The sequence below is a fragment of the Delphinus delphis genome, chromosome 21, assembly GCF_949987515.2.
Source record: "Delphinus delphis chromosome 21, mDelDel1.2, whole genome shotgun sequence".
In the NCBI taxonomy this organism is placed as follows: Eukaryota; Metazoa; Chordata; class Mammalia; order Artiodactyla; family Delphinidae; genus Delphinus; species Delphinus delphis.
The window spans coordinates 20,806,088-20,818,469 of NC_082703.1; the positions used below are offsets into that span (position 1 = coordinate 20,806,088).

Genomic DNA, 12,382 nt, shown 5'->3' on the forward strand with positions numbered 1-12,382 from the left:
AAAATAGAACTACCTTATGATCCAGAAATCCCTGTTCTGGGTATATACCCAATGAAAATTAAAGCAGTACCTTAATTTTATGCTCCCATATCCATTGCAGCATTATTCACAATAGCTGAAATACAAAAACCACCTAAGTGTCCATTGATGAATGATTGAGTAAAGAAGTGTTTGTATGTACATACAATGAAATACTCAGCTTTAAAAAAAGGAGATTCTGCCATTTGCGACAACATGCATGAAAATGGAAGACATTATGCTAAGTGAAATAAGCCAGAATCAGAAAGAAAAATACTGCCTGATCTCATTTATATGTGAATCTTAAAAAAGTTGAATACATAGAAACAGAGTAGAACAGTGTTCACCAAGAGCTGGGAAGTGGAGGAAATGGGGAGCTGTTGGTCAAACGGTATGATGTTTCCGTTATGTAGAATGGATAGGATCTGGAGATCTAATTACAGCATTGTAACTATAGTGAATGGTACTGGATTGTGTACTGGAAATTTTCTCAGAGAGTGGATTTCAGGTGCTCTTACAACAACAACATGTTAACTGTGTGAGGAGGTGGATATGTTAATTAACTTGAATGTAGTAATCATTTCACTATATATATGTCTATATCTCAAAACACCATGCTGTGCACCTTAAATACATACAATTTTTATTTAAAAAGAAACAAATAAAAATAAAAGTAGAATTACCTTGAGATCCAGCAATTCCACTTCTAGAATTTATCCAAAAGAATTGAAATCAGTATCCAAAAAGTTTTAGTACCCCTATGTTCATTGCAGCATTATTCACAATATTTCCAAGTTGTGGAAACAATTAAAAGTCCATTAACAGATGACTGTGTAAAGAAACTATGGAATATACATCTAATGGAATATTATTTAGCCTTAAAAAAGACAGGAATTCTGCAATGCATGACCATATGAATGAAGCTTAAGGACAAACTAAGTGAAATAAGCCAGTTACAGAAGACAGGTATGGCTTGATTCCATTTGTATGAGGTATCTATGAATAATCTCTAAATAGCTGCTGTACAATATTGTACCTAGAGTCAACAATAACATATTGTACATTTAAAAAATTTTTAAGAGGTAGGTCTCATGTTAAATGTTATTTCCGTAATAAAAATTTAAATTTAAATTAAAAAAATACTTTCATTTTTCAACCATCTTGGACCCTGTGGAGGCCTGCTGGGAGCAGGACTTCTAAAACAACAAATATGTCTGGAAGGCTGTGGTCCAAGGTCATTCTTGCTGGCTATAAGCAGTGTCTGTGGAACCAGAGGGAGCACACAGGTCTCCTGAAAATTGAAGGTATATATGCTTGAGATGAAACTGAATTCTATCTAGGCAAGAGATGTGCTTATGTATACAAAGCAAAGGACAACACAGTAATTCCTGGTGGAAAACCTAAAAAAAACAGAGTAATCTGGGGAAAGATAACTTGTGCTCATGGAAACAGTGGCATGGTTCATGCCAAATTCTGAAGCAACCTTCCTACTAAGGCCATTGGACACAGAATTCGTGTGTTGCTGTACCCGTCAAAGATTTAAACTTACTGAAAAATAAATAAAAGTGTGGATTTGTTCCCTTGTAAAAAATAAAATAAAAAAATAGAACCATTCTGATCTCAGTGTCTAGCATAGGACTGTACTGATTGAATACAAGGTAATAAATATTTGATGAATAAGAAAAAAATTTTAAAAACCAATCAAGAGATTTATTTATCACCTATACCAATAGAGATATGAGAGGAAAATTGTTCTCTTTTTAACTGGCAGTGTGGTTGTGTAAGGGAGAACGAGTAGTGAAGGAAAAAGTTAATTTAGGATATTTAAAATAGGCCAAGAGTTGCCCCCTGAAAAGTTTACAGAATTGTCACAATTTGGCATTAGAGTCCACAACCACCTATAAAAATTAATAAAAAGACATCTTGATTAAAACATTGTCAGGAAGCCAGAAGGGGAGCTCTCCACCCTACAAGGATTGCAGATCCCGACAGGAAGAAGAAAGACGCCCTCTTCCGTCTGGCAAGAGCTCAGCCAATGAGAGACTGTCACAACTCAGCCAACGAAAAGCCACTATACTTGGCACTCTTAATTCCTCCAATGGACTCTTTGTTTAGTACAGCCCTCCCAACTTCCTCTTCTCCTCTTTAAAAGAGTTCTCCTCTCCTTGCTGCAGGGAGACTTGTGAGTGGCTCACCGTTGCAATTCTTTGCTGATCCTGAATAAACCCATTTTTTGCTGGAGAAATAACTGGCAGTCTGTTTGTTTAAGGTCAACACTCCCCATTTTGTGCTTTTCTGTCTCACATATTGTGGACACCTAGCACCCTCATGGACTCTCCCCACCTTGCCTCCACCTATTAGCCAAGGATTTGAAACTCATTCTCATATTGTAAATAAGCAAAAGCCAATTTTTTTTCCTTAGATAATGAATATGCAGAGACGAGGTGCTAAGTATTCTTTATCTACCTCACATCTTTTTCTAAACAGATGGCTTCTCTAGGCACCAATCTTGCCTTTCTTCTCCATCATGCTTAAATCTGAGGTCATGGCTCGGTTTTTGACCTGTATCTCATAACTCATTCCTCCCTAGCTCCACCAGACCATGCTCTAGATAGTATTCATAGCTAGTTCTTGCTTCTTAATAAACGAAAAGATAGAAGGAAATGACTTCTCACCTGCCCAGGGGAAAAACTGATTGCAGACACTATGGGTGAAGTATGGAAAAATGAATCAATGATAGGGCCCTTTGTGTCCTTTCTGACATTACGGAGGAAGACAGGCTACAGAAGACAAGCACAGGTAGGACAGCGCACCAGTTTGTCTGGCAATGGATCAGCGGTGCAAAAGGCAGCAGAGTTTATGCACAGAGACCACGATGAGACCCCAGAGAAGTGGTTCTGAGAAGCTTAAACATATGCTCCTGTTGCCTCTGCTGATGGTGTGGTGATCTCACACTCAGACCTTCAGTCAGACTTTCTTTAGATTTTCCTTCCCCTACAGTTTCTCGGCAGTGAGGTGTTTCACTGAACGTCTGGAGTAGCAGCATAGGAAAGTGTCATAAAAATGGAGGAAATTAAACGAAACATGCCCGGTAGGAGCCGAGCATGAATGCACCAGTTCTTGTTCTTCATTGCTGTTCTTTCCAGATGTGGAGAATTTTCGTGAAATGGAAGAAATAAAAAAAGAATGGTTAGTGGTGTCTAAAAATATGTAATTGGATTCAATGACTATTGTGCTGGAAAGGTGTTTTTCAAAAGTACTTCCTGGAGAGAAAAGACATAGGAGAAATTATATTTCGCCTGGCCTGGCAACATTATTTTCCACGCTGAGGACTGTGAATGTTTTATCTGGCTGTCATCCTATTGGCTTTGCTGAAAAATTTAACCCTTTGAACATATGTTAAGAACCGAGTGCCAAGGTAGCTGTTCAGTGTCTCCACCTCAGCTTCTAGTTGGCTGGCATTGCTGCATATTTAAAAAAATAAGATATATTGCTGTGGAATACAGGGAAATATTTTCTTTATGGATAGAACCTTAATGGAAATGTGGAAAAGAGTCACTAATGTCTTAAAAAGTTTCTTTGTATTTAAGTTGCTTGAAATCTTCTTACCTTTCGCTCAGTGCTGTTGACTGGGGTTTTTACCTCCTGCTGTTGACAGGGTTTACCTTTTTGAAGGAAAGTCATTTTCTCGATAATTTTCTCAGTGGTTCTAATACCACTCATGATGAGTGATTAAACTTCACTTGGTCTTTTTCCTAATTCCACTCACAGACAGTTTTCCTTACCTGAAAGGGGAAAAAATTGTACCTTGATCTTTGAAACTATTTCATGGAGTTGCATATGCCCTCAACAAACTTCCCTACTTTGTACCCCTCATAGTTTTCTTGATAGGATAATTTTCCAGCCCAAAGTCTGAAAAAAAGAACATATAGTTTCGATCAAAGGAAAAGGAGAGAGGCATCCTGCTGTAGCAAAGCAACTTTGACATTTTCCTTCTATTCAGAATGTTTGATTCATTCTTCCATTCATTTAATATCTATCTAGTGAAATGTACTAGCTATAAGGTAGATAATTACACTTTTCAGGTGTCATTACACATTTTAGGTGTAAGGATCTCTTAGACACATTCTCTGTCCTCAGACATTTAGATTCCAGTAGGTAAGAAAAGATATTTTTAGAATAACCTAAAGGCTGCAAGAGAAGTACCCATTAAGTGCTAAAACTGAAAAGACATATGGGAAGCATGAATCAGGGAGTTATTAATTTTATTTTATGAATCAGGGAGTTATTTTATGGGGAAAGTTCCATTTGATTTGGGACAGGAACACTGGTTGAATTTCCATGGGTGGAGATGGGGTGGGAGGGATTCAAACAAGGAAGAATGGTATAAACAAAATCGCTGACAAGGAACTGACCAATATACTTGTTTGTTTGTGTCACATGTTTCTCATGTAGGGAAGACAACGAAAGTTCCCCACACCGGTACTGCCTTTCATTTCTCATGTGTTCCTCCTAGTTTTATGCCTCAACAGGGCTCCATGGAAATGTGAACGCTTCCATGTGTCCCCCCACAAAGCTGTCTACTTAAACTGAAGTTTATGCCCAATCCACCAGCCCTCAAGGTCTGAGAATTACACATATGTGATGAGGAAGTATACAAATGAATGTAGCTCCCAAATGAATTTTCAGAAGTAGAGACTCTCAGCAATGGAAAGGCAGTTGGACCCGCTGAAAGCTTTTATGGGTTTTTTTTTTCTCTCTTACTACTACCCATCCCCTGCTTAAATACCTCTAGTTGCATGGGACTCAATACTCTAAAGAGAGTCCATTTTTCCTTCTGAAAACTCTACTACAAATTTATTTTTCACATGTTAAGTGGAAACCTGAACTTCTGCCCTCCAGTTCTTTTCTCCAGGAGGACTGCTCCCCGAAGCAGTCAGGCTGTGAGAAAATCCTCTTCTGCTAGAGATGAACTCTATTTTCCTTATGTAAATTACCTACAGGTTTCTCTATAGGGTGACACACATCCACAATAATTCCTACTCTCCAACCCATGATTTGGAACGTTGGATGGATTATTTTGTGTATTTACTCCTAAATTCCAAAGACCTCAAAAACACTTGCTAAAATAAAGCTCTTACCATTAAGAATGAATCATGTGGAGAGAAAAGAATACAATCCACGCCCTTGGCAAAATAATAATAATGATAACGAAAATGATGATGATAATAATAATGGCTTTATAAACCTCTTTTTTAAAATAAATTTATTTATTTTTATTTTATTTTTGGTTGTGTTGGGTCTTCGTTGCTGCGCGTGGGCTTTCTCTAGTTGCAGTGAGTGGGCTTCTCATCACGGTGGCTTCTCTTGTTGCTGAGCACGGGCTGTAGGCGTGCAGGCTTCAGTAGTTGGGGTTCATGGGCTCTAGAGCTCAAGCTCAGTAGTTGTGGCACATGGGCTATGTTGCTCCTTGGCATGTGGGATCTTCCTGGACCAGGGCTCGAACCCGTGTCCCCCGCATTGGCAGGTGGATTCTCAACCACTGCACCACCAGGGAAGCCCAACCTCTTTTCTTTATGGCCCATTCTCTTATGGAACCAAATAGCTTGGGTTTGTAGAGCCTTTGTTCCAGAATGTTTAAAAAATGGCAATACAGTAATTCAGGAGGCAGGAGTGGCAGTGTTTTCAGGAATTATTTACCATAGCCTGGCTGTGAGAGCCTATTTTGTGAAGGGAGATAATATTAGTTAGGACATTGGGGAAAACCACTGATTGTCAAAAGTACTGTTGAATCTTTTATAAAACCTAAGCTCGGAGACCAAAATCCAGAATGGTTCCAAGTTTTGCTTTGGCTACAGGAGCTTGTCTGCATCTCTAAATAAAACAAAAATAAACGTAACAGTTCTGTATTTCTCAATGTCTTGGTGAGTAATGCTTGTCTGTTGCCAGATATTTAGTCAAGCTGAGTCTTCCTATAGAAAGTCCAAGATGCTTTGGGTGCTTTTAAGACTGTGTCCCCAGCTGGCTAGTGAAATTCCTTTCTCTAAAGTTTCAGAGGAGTTCCTGGATACCAAATCTAATGGCCTCTTCTAAACCAATTCTCTCTATTTTTATAGAGTTATACAACCTCTCTTTGAAATTCTATCCTCCTCATAGATGTAAACATATCAAGAAGAGCTAGAAAAACACAGGGCTGCAATTCAGAGCTTGGATGCTTTGGAAACTAGTTGGCTGATGACATTTTTAGAACTCTTTTTACAAAAACTGATAAAGAAGAAGGCATGTCTCTCATTAAAATTATAGATTTGCTCTTCAAATTTTTCTCATTTGGAGTTTATTTTGTAATATGCTGTGAGGTAGGCTCAAAGTCATTTTTCTCTACATAGTCAATTTTTCTAATGTGATTTAACAAATACTCTATCCTTTACCACTGATTTTTCATGCCAGCTCAACATATACCACATTCTCATATTTAAAAGGATTTGCTGAACAATCTATTCTCAATTCAATTGCTCTATTTATCTTCTTCATGCTAATGCCATATTCTTTTAATTAATATAGCTTTGTGACATCTTAATACAATAGTTTGGGTTTCTTTTTTCAGAATTGCCTTACCTAATTGTGAGCCTTTGATTTTCAATATATTTTTTAGAATCAGCTTTTCAAATTCCCTGGTAAAATCTTGCTAGAATTTTAATTAGGAATATTGAATAATCAATGTCTACATTAATTCGGAGAGAACTGACAACAAAGTGGTGTTTCTTTCCACTTATTTTGATCTTCTTTAAAGTTCATAGAGTTTTTAAAGCGTGTGTGTGCATGCATGAGTATGAAGGTCTTATGCGTTCTCTGATAAGTTAAACTCAAGATATTCACATAAATGGTGTTTAATTTTGTATTATGTGTTAATTTGTTATTGTTGATGTAAAGAGGTGCTATGGATTTTTAGGTTGATTTAATTCTTGGAAATCTACTGAATTCTTATTAACATAAATTATTTTCTGTGAAGCTTTTCTATGTAAGTGACTGGAGCACCTTCTAATAATAGTTTTTATCTCTTCACTTCTATTCTTACCTTTTGGTCCCTTTTTTAAAAGGTATTTTTATTTTTTGCACTGGCCAGAACCTCCAGCACCACCTTACCTATTTTAACCCTTAATTCAAATGTTTCCTTTTGATCCATTTATTTAAACTCATAACTCCCACCCAGTACTCTCTTTCCCCATTCCTGTGTTATTTTTCTCCCGGTGCCTAGGAGAGTGCTTGGAGTATAGTGGGTGACAAACAAGTACCTGTTGAGTGAATAAATGTTGGACGGGAGGAGTGGTAGGGGGTATTCTTTCTTATTCCTTAAATTAAAAAAAAATGTATCTAACATATGAAAATTTCTATAAACATAGCTTTTTTATGTAAAAAATGTTTTCTTCTAGTCCTAGGGTTCTAGTATGTTTATACTAAAAGTTTAACTTTATCAAATGATTTTTCAGCATCTATCACAAAAGAGGCAGCATAAAGAGTGATTAAAAACCTAGACCTGGACGCTGGATTCAGATTGCCTGTATTTGAATCTCAGCTTTGCCTCTAATTAGTGCGATGAACTTAACTGGCCTAAATAATCTCCTTCAGTTTCATCTTTAAAATGTGGATGATAATACTACCTACTTCATAATATTATTATGAAAATTAAATTAGTTAATATGTGTAAAGCCCTAGAACAGTGTCTGGTGCAGTATGAATGCTTTAATAAATGTTGTTAAATAAATATTATAATAATCATGGATTTTTTCTCCTGAATTCATTTTATGGCATTTTACTTTATAGGGTTTTTTATTATGAAAATCTTTACACTTAAAAAAAAAATCAGGCTTGATCTCATTGAATTCATTTTTTACTATTCTATTGGATTTAATTACACACAGTTGTATTTAGGATATTTGCAACTTTTTTAGAAATGAAATTAACATAACTTTTTTTTCTGCAGAGCTGAATTTTTAAAAATATGGTACTGGTCTCATGAAATGAATTGGGTAGTTTTCTGTCCTTCTATATTTTCTGAAACAACTCATGTAAGATACAGATCATCTATTTCTTGAATTTTTGGTAAAGCTTACTTATAGAACATTCTGGGCCTAGTTTTACTTGTGGGAGGAGAATTAGTGAGAAAGTGCTTGAAAATGAAGGTTTCAAGAACTTTAACGCATATATATCCTACTATTTTGCTAAAATCTATTATTGTGTAAATTATATCTAATTTTAATTCACTATAGTGAGAAAATATAATGTGCATAAAGTTGTTTCTTTTATGGAGGCTCTACTTTGGCCTAGTACATACTCAGTTTTAGGAATATTCACCTGTGCTCTTTTATTCTATGTGTGTTTGTGTTTGTTCACAATAAATTCTCTCTCCATATCCCTCTGTATGTATATTATGTATGTATGTACATACGTATGTAGAAATAATTTAAACTGTATTTTAAAATACTATAACCTCGTTTTTAATCTCATATTTTTCTGAGAGAAATTTTTTAAATACCTTGTTTTGTTTTGTTTTTTTGTTTTTGTTTTTTTGCGGTACGTGGGCCTCTCACTGTTGTGGCCTCTCCCGTTGCGGAGCACAGGCTCCGGACGCGCAGGCTCAGCAGCCATGGCTCACGGGCCCAGCCGCTCCACGGCATGTGGGATCTTCCCGGACCGGGGCACGAACCCGCGTCCCCTGCATCGGCAGGTGGACTCTCAACCACTGTGCCACCAGGGAAGCCCTAAATACCTTGTTTTTAATCTCATGTTTTTTCGAGAGAAATTTTTAAAATACCTAGTGGGATCTTATGCTAGTGATTTTAAAATCTAACGTGAAAGCACTATTATTTGATGTTAAACTCATTTATATTTATTCTAGGCACCATTCTATTAAGACAATTTTTTCAACACACACAAAAATGTATATGCACAAACACACACAGAGTTTTGCTTTATTTTTACTTTTTCTTCTGTCCTAGTGTCTATCTGATATATTGAAATTTCTTCTACTGATTTAAAAGTTTATTTTCTATTTTTACTATTCTGGTGATTATTTGAATTTAGGCCTACATTTACCCAATAAATTCCTAAAGCTTCTCAATATTGTATATTCCCACTGATAACAACCTTATCATTCCTGATCTTCCTTATTACTCTTCCTCTTCCAATATCCTTTGGAGTTTTAGTCCCAAAGCCTTTATTTAAGTTAAATTGACCCTTGAACAACATGGGGGTCAATGGAGTCAACCCTCTGTGCAATTGAAGATCCACATATAACTTACAGTTGGCCCGCTGTATACGTGGTTCCTCCTTATCCTTTGTTCTGAATCCATGGATTCAACCAACTGTGGACTGTGTAGTACTGTAGTGCTTACTATTAAAAAGTCCTCGTAATAGTGGACCTGGACGTTCAAACTGGTGGTGTTCACGGGTCAACTGTAATTACTTATTTAGATTTACTAAATAAGATTTGATAAATTCTTTCTTGAACTTATTTCATTTCTTTTTCAGGAACTTCTTTTATCTTTAGCTACAGAATATTCCTACAAGACTTTTTTCAAATGGGGATCTGTTTCCTAAACTTTCATCAAACTTTATATTATTTATATAATTATCTTTATTTCATCTCACATTCAAATGACAATGTGAGCTGCATATAAAATTTTAGATTGAAAGTTGCTTTCCTTCAACATCTTGATAGTATTATTCCATTGCCATCTTTTATCTAATATTGTTCATAATTGGAACAATCCAACATAGTATCGAGAATGTATAGATAAGATAAAATAGGAACTATATTCAGAGGACAGAACTATATTCCCACAATCCGAAAGAGAGAATTCTTTGCAATAAATTGTTCAACTACTGCCTGAAATGTTTTGCCCTTGAAAACAGGGAATCTGCATCTCTATTCTTCAGATTCCTATTGCTCATATCTATAGAGAATTTATATGTAAGTCATAATAACGTGTAAAATTTTATATATACTATTAATAAAGAAAATAAAGCAAACTCTTTCAATATTCCCTATTAATTAGTGTTCTTGCTTTGATCTAAGAAAATTAATAAATATATAAATCAGAATACTCTTCATCAAGTTTTAATTCCAGGCTAATTTATTAACTAACCATTTCTTCATCCTTGTGGCTGCATACACTATTTACTTGCTACTTTAAAATAAATTTAATCAAGTCCACAAACTTAAGTTTTATTTTTGAAAGATATTATCAGCAGCTAAGAAATTGAAATAGTTCATTTCAATGATTTCTATAAAATGTTTACCTGTATTCCCTTCGGCTTAGGTTTATTTGAAGGAAAAAGTGATATTCTGCAGTTTTAGATCATCTCTAAATACATCCAAAGTCTTCAAGAAATTTAAATCAGACAAGTTTAAAAGTTAAGTACAATACTAAAAATGTTAAAATTCTAAATAAGATACTTTTTTGTTTTTAGTAAATTTATATAATTGTTTTGATTATCCAAAAATGATATAAATAAGGACTAATTCATTTAATGAAACATTGGACTTTAATTTCCAGAGTCACATATTTTTGTTTATCATAGTGGGAGATGGTACCAGTCAGCTACAAACAAGACCCCAAAGATTTTCACCTACTGGTATTTATACCTTCATGGAATGCCTCTCATTGATTGTGGGTAGGACCTGTGACTTCTAACCAATAAAATATGACAAAGGTGATGGATGTCACTTTCATGATTACATTGTATTATGTAAGACTCTGTCATTGTAGATTGTGGGCCTGATGAAGTAAGTGGCTATGTTGGAGAAGCCCACATACAAGGAATTGTAGGCAGCATCTAGGACCTGAGGGCAGCCTCCAACTGACAGCCAGTGAAAAGCCAGGGAATGTGAGTTGGTCATTCACCCTCAAGAAGACAATTCTGCCGGCAACCTGAATGAGCTTGGAAACAGATTCTTCCTTAATTAAGCCTCCAGATGTGCCCAGTCAAGACCTTGAAAGTCTGAACAAAGGATTCAGACAAGCTGTACCCAAACTCTGACCCACAGAAACTGTGAGATAATAAATGTATGTTGTCTTAAGTTGCTAAGTTTGTGTTAATTTCTTAGGCAATGATAGAAAATACACATATGATAATACATAGATGTGATAAATGGAGGAGACTAAAGTTTGAGGAATTTTAATTGTTTACTTTTTTTAGCCTAGAGAATGCTAAACACAAAAGATATTGTTATGATCCAGTGAAATGAATACGATAATAGAAAATGTAGGCAACTCTGCAAATTGCTTATCCAAAATGAAAGTGAAATTAACTTTGTCTCAGATGGACTTCAAAATTGGAAGGCAGAGAAGGCTGTTCACACATAGATAAAGAAGGCTCTTGATCATTGGTATTTGGCAAAAGCCACTTAAAATCAATTCATATATCAGAGACTGATGTAACAGTAAATATTGGGGAGTGGGCTGGGGAAAGGCTTTACCAAGACTTTCTCAGTAAAAGTCAGAAAGTTGTAAATTATAAAATAAGTTAATTTTACTTTTAATAAAAATAAGATTATAACATGTTAGTTCTAAATAAAATTAATCAAATGTTAGTAGATGGATTGGGCTTTTATTTTTTCTCATAATATTATATTATAGAGGTATAGGATTTCCTACTTCATTTATTATTCTGTAAAAGAATTCTTAGTTTTCATCAATTTTTCCCGTGATCTTTTAAAATTCTTTGATGGTTAAGTCATTCTATTTTACTTACCTATTATTCATCAACTTTGTTTCCTTTCCTTTTCTTCAGTTATTAGCTGGTCTAGATGGATAGACTTTCATTTGTCATTGGGTTTGTTGTGATCTGAGCAGTTCTTTCATATCACTTTTATTGACTACATGAAATATTGCATCTTTTACAATAGTCACCCTTTTGTTTTGCAAAAGCTTTATATTATTTTCCATTGTATTACTGAATATCTAACAATTTGAAAAACCACTCCCTGTCTCATGGCAAAGACAGATTGTAATATTAAACCTCAAATGTGAAATCTACAAGAGCAAGGATTTTGTCTGCTTTTTCTATAACAATCTCTTTCAAGATCTTAATGCAAAAACCTTAATTTCTACTTTGAAATCTACTCCACCTTCTATTTCTAGCCTCATTCAGCCCACAATGTCCTATCCTTTCTAACTCTAGTCCTCTGGAAAAATATACATAAGTAAGTCCATGATCTAGACTTTCTTATAGTACTTACAGTTGGTACCTTGGTACAGTTGGCACTTGGTACTTGGTACAGTTGGTACTTACTTGGTATCTTCTTAGAGTTTCAATCCATCTCATACAGTGAGCTCTATGAACCAAGAGAGAAGGAAAAGCT

General features: G+C 35.3%; 1 pseudogene; it reads left to right on the top strand.

Annotated features, from left to right (window-relative positions):
• Positions 1-1,228: 1,228 nt before the first annotated feature.
• Positions 1,229-1,561, top strand: LOC132417547 (large ribosomal subunit protein eL33 pseudogene; annotated as a pseudogene).
• The last annotated feature ends 10,821 nt before the right edge of the window (positions 1,562-12,382 follow it).